Here is a 7,558-nt window from a genome sequence, read left to right as displayed (position 1 = left end):
AAAGAAAGAAGAAAAGAAAAGAGAGAAAGAAAAATGAAAAAGAGGGAGGGAAGGAGAGAGAGAGGGAGGGAGAGAGGGAAGGAGGGAGACAGGGAGGGAGGAACTTTGCCTCCCACTGTAGTCTGTCAGGGAAGAAGCTTTCAGTTGGATAAAAGATAAAAGCCTTTTCTTGATGGAAATTCTTAATTACTGAAACAAGTCCTCATGACTACAAGGGACTAGAAAAAATCTATGGAGCTGCCCAAGATTTCGACAAACAATGGGAAAAATAACAAGTTCAGAACATGGAATCTGAAAGAGCAGAGAATCTCACACACACACACACACACACACACACACACACACTTTTTTCCTACACTTGCTCTCTACACAGTCAAGCTTCTTCAGTAACATGTTTAAATCTCATGCAACCCGTTTGGTCGTTCTATCCTGGGCTATGTGCTTTCTTACTCTATTCCTCTTCTTTTACTCTGAATCTGCTTTGTTGCTCTGCATTTCACCTCCATTTCATCTTTAAACTAGATTGCACACTTATTATAGGCTCTTGGACCTCACTTCCCATAGCATCTACCCAAACCATAATGTCATGTTCTCCTTAGTACTGTGGTGGGGCACTTGCTGATGTGAGTGTCTCACCATTTATTTTCTTTCATTTATCTATTTTCTCATCACCTACCTGCCCCCAGTGTCAAAGTTCAGAGATTCTTCATGTCACACTTTGTTAATAGTTTCTGAGAATTGCATAGGATCAAAGAAAGAAACTCATTGATTATTTTTCTACTTAAGAATGGTGGCTGAAATGGCTAAAGAGCATATTTTATATTATGAAGTAAACATCCAATACAGCTAACAGCTAACGTTTATTGAGAAATGCTCATATTCTAGGAATCACACTAAATGCTGTACACGTACTATCTCATTTAATTTTGAGAGCAAGCCTTTCTAGTGGATATTATTAATAATTTCACCCCATTTCAATGATGAGACTCAAAGAGGTGTGGAGATTTGTCAAATATCAAACATCCAGAGAAATAACAGAGATATAAGTCTGAGTCCAGAGCCTGAGATCGCAACCACTAGGTCCTACTGGTTTCTTAGTGACTGTCAATTCTAGAGCATGGAACTTGGTAAAAACAGGAATGATTTATGTGTTCCACTGTGTATCAGAGGTCTACCCTGGGACCCAGTAAAATGAAAAGTTTCTTGACACGGTGGTCCAGATCTTACCAACCCATAGGAGAAACGTAGCCTAATGTTGAGAAAAATCTTCCAGGCATGAAGGAGAGCTTGAGGTCAGGTATACGACCAAAACCAACCCTCTTGGCCCTGTCCCTCCAAGCTCTACTGGGGATTTCATTTATTTTATAGTATGTGTGCTTACCATAGTTAAACCATTTGTGAAGCAGGTATGTGGAAAGACTTCTTATTCTCATGTAATCAATGAGGAAACAGCAACACAAATATCAACAGCCACAGCAAAGGGCACAGCCTCAGGTTCCAAGTTTCTGAGTTCCTCATGTTTGGCCTTTTCGAATATTGAGCAAGAAATTGCCACTTCTCTATGTGACCAAATTGTATAAAAACATATGCAAAAATTAAATGGTTCTCCAATTTAGCTAAACATAAAAGATACCCTGTCACCTGTAGAATACTGTAAAAGGCTTCCTTAAACACATTATTCAATAAATTCAGGATACATGCACGAGACCTCCACAATAAGTGAGGCATTGTAAATTGGATATTGAGGGAAGGTAAATACAGGACAGAAGAAAATCACTCAGAGCAAGACTTTGCAGGATGCTCTGGCTTGCTTATTTATTTATTTATTTATTTATTTATTTCAGGTTGACCCAGTCTATTCCTCACACAGCATCACTATGCTTAGAAATGTGTAGACTTTATTTACATGTACTTCTATGTTAGGAAATGTATGAAGCAATCAGAAGGAAACTGTCCTTAGGAGCTTTCAACATAGGGTAATTTATATGGCATATGCCTCTTGTCTCTTCCATTTAAAATAAATATTTAAAATACTTGAACTGGATACCTTGTTTTGTATACTTGTTACTCATTTATATTTTGCTAATACATTTCTGTATAACAACCTTAATCCAAACCGCTATTATTGAGTATAGCATATAGAATGCTGTCGAAATTTATGTTCTAAGCATAAATGTATGTTACTTGATTTAAATATTTATATCGTCTCCTAAGCTAATTTTTAAAATATTAAAATATGTGTGACTTTGAGGGAAACCTTGTACGCATTACCTAAAAATATCATTGAACCAAGACCTAAATAATCTGACTATTGTAACACCGCTTTTCTAAAGATGATTTTCTTTAGTTTCTAAACCTATAAATGTCCTTGCTCTGTTAGCTGTCTTTTAAGAGAAACTGGCAGAAGTTGAAATTTTAGTACATGAGAAAAATTTAAATATGCATTTCTGATAATTGCTCATATCTCAAATTTAATACATGGAGTAGGTAGAAACACAAAAATGGGTCAATTAAAAGAGTGAATGCTCTTTGAAGTTCCTTTGTAAAAAAGATAGCCATTATTTCTGAAGAATTTAACCTGAAGTTATCTTCATTAAAGGCCAAAGACTTACTCATAATACTTAGTATTCTTGTTTCCTCTTTATCTTTAAAAAAATACCCTGGAGAAAGGAAGTATGTCGGGACCACAGGAAGGGACAGAAAACTTGGCAGAGAAGGAACACACAGCTCACTGGCACAGCTCTGAGGAGCATGTGGGCCACAGAGAGAGAGGTCACTTACGAGAGTTATGTCATATATAAAGACTGCATGAAAGAAAGCTGACAGGGATAGAGGTGAGACTAAGCAAGCTTTACAAAATATTTAGTGTCTTTTTCTGTTTGAAATAGGGTGTGCCAAAGTCAGTAATTCTTAATTTCATTGTAATTAGGTAATATGCTACAGAGAGCTCATCAGAATTTGGGAAAAATTTAGCAAATGTCACTATTGAAATTTAGCAAATAAGAATCAGCATAAAATGGATAAGCTTTGCCATCTGCAGCAATAACTCATCTTGAAATTTCAATCCCGAATTGCTCATAAGAGCAGGGGATTCCCCATTTCCAACTGTTAAGGTTCCAAGACATCATCTGTAACCCATCAAGATGACCCTGTCAGCAAGACAGGATAGACTTCTGGCAGGAAGCTAGTTACCGGTCCTGGGATGCTGGCTTCAGTGGTGGCAGAGTGATGACCATCCTCCAGGTTTCACTTGCAATGACCTTTCCTGCTTCAACAACAGAGCAGATATTTTGGTCAATCTCTCTGGTATCTAACCAAATCGCAATCAACATGTACAAGCAATTCGGCTACAGCAAATATAGAACAGTCATAGAGTATGTCTGGGCCAACAACAGACAGCCCGGTGGAGATGCACCTTCCACAGACACTGACAAGAAATCCATTGCCTTATCCTGTGCACCCTGAAGACACTGAATAACCGTGGGCAGTGTTCCCAGGCAGAAGCTTCAGGTATTTTATAGGCAATATTATTTTCATTGGATGGTCTTAGAACTTTATTAGGAGAAAAGTAATCATTTAGGTACTAAAGACTTCAAGAAAATATAGGTTATAAACTTATTTAAAATCTCATTATTTCCAATCAGCAATATTATACCTACTGAAACTGTTCACTGAAATAAAATTCAATCCAAAAAGGGTGTAGGTCAGAAGGAAACATTTCACTATCATGCTTTTTCATATTCACTATATGCTAAGGAAAAAAACTTGCTCCAATCTCTTCCTAAATTCTGTGCCTGAAAACCACTGCATATATATTTTTTTAATTTTGTATTGAACTGTTAAATGAAGCTTTAAAAGCATATATGCAGTGCATAAATCTAAGACATATAATAAAATACATTAGCTCCAAAAAAAGACATGACTAAAATGTTAAAGTAAAGAAAGCCACAATCTGCATAACGATGATATAACATCTTTGGCATGAATGAACACTGCTTTGGATGACAAATAAAACGGATAATTTTGTATTAAGAATTTTCCCTCTTTTTTTAGGGAAGAATGTGCTCATGACATTTACTTGATCAATCCTGGTTCTTTAAGCAGAAATATTTTAGAAGTGAGAAAAACAACTTCATATAGACTTCTATCCTCACAGCGGCAATGACAGTTCGCCTGTTCTAGTCACCAATGAGGTCAATCTTGCCAAATCAATTATATGTCCTAACCTTACTTGGACTATCAGCAGCATTCAACTTCCTCCCCCTTGAGGCACGCTCTTTCCTAAGATACTATGACACTCCACTCTAGTTTTTTTTCCACCTCACTGGCTGTTTCATTTCATTTTCCTTTGCTGACTACTGCTCAACTTCTAAATGCCAGGATTCCCTGTGGCTTGATACTTTGTCTTTTTTTTTTTCTATACCTACATATTCTTTCTATGTGTTCTCACTCAGATCTGTGGTTTTAAACATATCTATGTTCAGATGACACTCAATATTACATTTTTCTGCTGAATTAAAGATGTTTATATCCAACTATCTGATATTTCCACTTAGATTGGTAATATGTATCTCAAAGTTAACATAGCTGATAACGAACTTTTCATATCCCAATCTGCTCCATCTCAGCAAAAAGAATCCTCATTCATCAAGGTGGTCAAGGAATAAACTAAAGCTTATCCTTGATTTTTCTCTCTGTGTTACACAGATACAGTCTGTTAGTTTAATTCCAAAGCACATCTTCGTCTGTCCACTTCCTCAACTCAAAGAATGCCACAGTCTTACACCACATGGACTACTGAATTGGCCTCCATGATTAATCCCTACTTCCCTTCTGTCTCCCTTCATTTCTTTGAGATCTTTCAGATGTAAAACAGATAACATCTCTTCTCTGCTTAACTCTTTACTGCCTTCCTATTGTAGTCAGAATGAAAACCCAGGACTAACCTTGGCATCCAAGACCCTGGTCCTAGCGAAATTCCAAGACGTTATCTTGACTTACTCTCCCTCTCGCTCAACTAGAGGTGGCCTTTCCTGCTTTCAAACATGCCTAGCTGATACCTGATTTCTGGATTGTGCACCAGCTGTCCTCTCTCCCAGTAGCTCTACGTCTTCAGATGTTCACCCCTGTTCAATTTCCTTATATCGTTTAGCTCTTCTCTCCAGTCTGCTTCCTCCAAGAGGCCTTTCCTGACAACCCAGTCTGAAATGGTCTTTTCCCCATCTGAGTCTCTCTTATCTCATTATGTTCTCTTGTCTGCTCAACATTTATCATAATCTGAAATCATCTTGTTCATTTATTTAATTGCTTATTTTCCATCTCCCTCTCTATGTCATAAGCTCCAGAAAAGTAAGGTCCTTTTGTTTTTTGGTTTTTTGGAGTTTTTTTTTTTTTTGAGACGGAGTCTCCCTCTGTCACCCAGGCTGGAGTGCAGTGGCGCGATCTCAGCTCACTGCAAGCTCCGCCTCCCGGGTTCACGCCATTCTCCTGCCTCAGCCTCCGGAGTAGCTGGGACTACAGGCACTCACCACCTCGCCCGGCTAGTTTTTTGTATTTTTTAGTAGAGACGGGGTTTCACCGTGTTAGCCAGGATGGTCTCGATCTCCTGACCTTGTGATCTGCCCACCTTGGCCTCCCAAAGTGCTGGAATTGCAGGCGTGAGTCACTGCGCCCAGCTGTAGAAATTTTATCAGATTGTGAAAGGAGCTCGAGCTTTGTGTGAGGATGTGTCCCAGTGCACCATTAACAGCATGATCCCGATGACTCCCACCCTGAGGCTCTAAACTGGGGCTGAACCTGAATGGCGAGTTCTCATTCTCAAGTTCTGCTATTTTGTGGGATCACAGCATACACAGAGGAAACGCGATCTGGTTAATGACCAAAAATACACATCAAAATACCATTTCAGCAAGTTGATTACTCATCTTTCCAGGAGAACCCTCCTTCAATTTCTCAAACCTCATCTCTCTTTAGATTTCCCATCACCTTGGTCAAGACCAAGGAAGAGTTTAATCATCCTAAGCCCCTATGTGTTTACTCACACCTTCCCCAAAATCAGTATAGGGTTTATTCTTCTTTAAGAAACCAGCTATAACTTCACCAACCCCAGGAAGCATGTGTACTAGGATATTAAATGCAACTCTTTTGCTTCTGAAGATTTCAGCAGAGGCTTCAAAGACCACTGTAACAGCCTGTGTTCTCAGAAAGCAGAACAGCAAGCTGAGGACTTATGCGAATATCTCTTTATTAGGGAGCTGGAGTGAGGAACTAGGGCAGTGAAGCAGGGAAGGAGAAAGCAAGGATGCATGATGACCCCTGCTAAATCCAACTGCTTGCTTCATCTTTGAGGATCATCTAAGAAGGTGTACAAGCTGCATCTTGGGATAGTCTGTCCTCAAGGGAAAGATGAAGAATAGGGAAGAAATGTATCCACCAGTTCCCATCTCCCACTGGTCAAAATGTTGTCACATGGGGCAAGAAATCCCCTGTACTTCTGGGTGGTATGTGCATGAGTATTGATGAGCTCAACACATGGTTTCTCACAGCTCCATGTCAATAAGGAAGGACCAGCACTTGGTGTGAGTCTGAGCTTAGGCAATGGGAGCCTGCTCCTGCATGAAGTCCCTTGGAACCCGTGCGAGGCTAAGAGGATCTGAAGTTGTATATAAGAGGTGTGTGGTACAATTGAGAATATAACACTAGGACCCAGATAGTCCTACATTCTAAACCAAAGTGCTAGACCACGTACATAGGACATACTAAGGGATTGTGAAATTATTTCTGCAAAAACTTGCCCACTACCTGTCTTCAAATTAGACAGAGGAATGTGAAAAAAAAATCACTGGGGGAGGTAAAATACTTGAGAGTAAGAAATTCCTTGGAGAATTGTTCAATGTTCAGTTATTCAGTCCACCCTACCCCACTCTCCCATCATGGGAGAGAGGAGAGGTTACATCCCTTCACCTCAAGCTTAGTAAGATGTGATGAATAGAATATGAAGAACTTGGGGAGTGGCTTTAACTTATCCTATTCTGAAGACATGAGGCTGTGACTGAAGATGTCCCTCCTCATGGCTGATTCAAGAAAGGGAGAGTTTCATGAAGAGATGGCTGCTTCTCCACCTAAGGTAAGGCAAGGAGGTTCATCTCCCATGGACTGGATGCATACTCTATGGAAGAAGATCAGACTGTGCTGTCCTGAAAGATACTCATCCTAGAAGTCTCTCTGAATGAGACGAGTGGCTCCAGCCTAAAGTGGTTCCTGGGAAACTAGCAAGCAGAGGGGAAAAAATCATAAGCCACCATCAAAGAGGAGTGCTCTAGGAGAGAGATCCAGCACCAGAATAAGTCTAGAGAGTTAAAGAGAGTGGGTGAACTCATATGCCTTCACCACGGCCAGATTATACCACCACCCTCCAGTGAGACCTTTCCCCACCTCTAACACTGCTTCCAACCTTGGATGGGATCAAACAGCAGGGGGTAGGAGATATTTATATTTATATATATATATATGCGCACATATATACATAACTATACTTAAATATTTTGTAAATGCTCAT

General features: G+C 39.6%; 1 pseudogene across 1 annotated transcript in view; it reads left to right on the top strand.

Annotated features, from left to right (window-relative positions):
• The window catches only part of LOC105521526, a 17,666-nt pseudogene that overhangs the window by 926 nt on the left and 9,182 nt on the right, over positions 1 to 7,558 (top strand). The window contains exon 2 of the transcript XR_001003284.1: positions 1,924 to 1,976. The product of XR_001003284.1 is annotated as a peptidyl-prolyl cis-trans isomerase D pseudogene (transcript). The remainder of the gene's footprint in view (positions 1 to 1,923; positions 1,977 to 7,558) is intronic.

The sequence above is a fragment of the Colobus angolensis genome, unplaced genomic scaffold, assembly GCF_000951035.1.
Source record: "Colobus angolensis palliatus isolate OR3802 unplaced genomic scaffold, Cang.pa_1.0 Scaffold11, whole genome shotgun sequence".
Classification (NCBI taxonomy): Eukaryota; Metazoa; Chordata; class Mammalia; order Primates; family Cercopithecidae; genus Colobus; species Colobus angolensis.
Note: the sequence above shows the minus strand (reverse complement) of the source record. Positions and strands in the feature narration are given on the sequence as shown.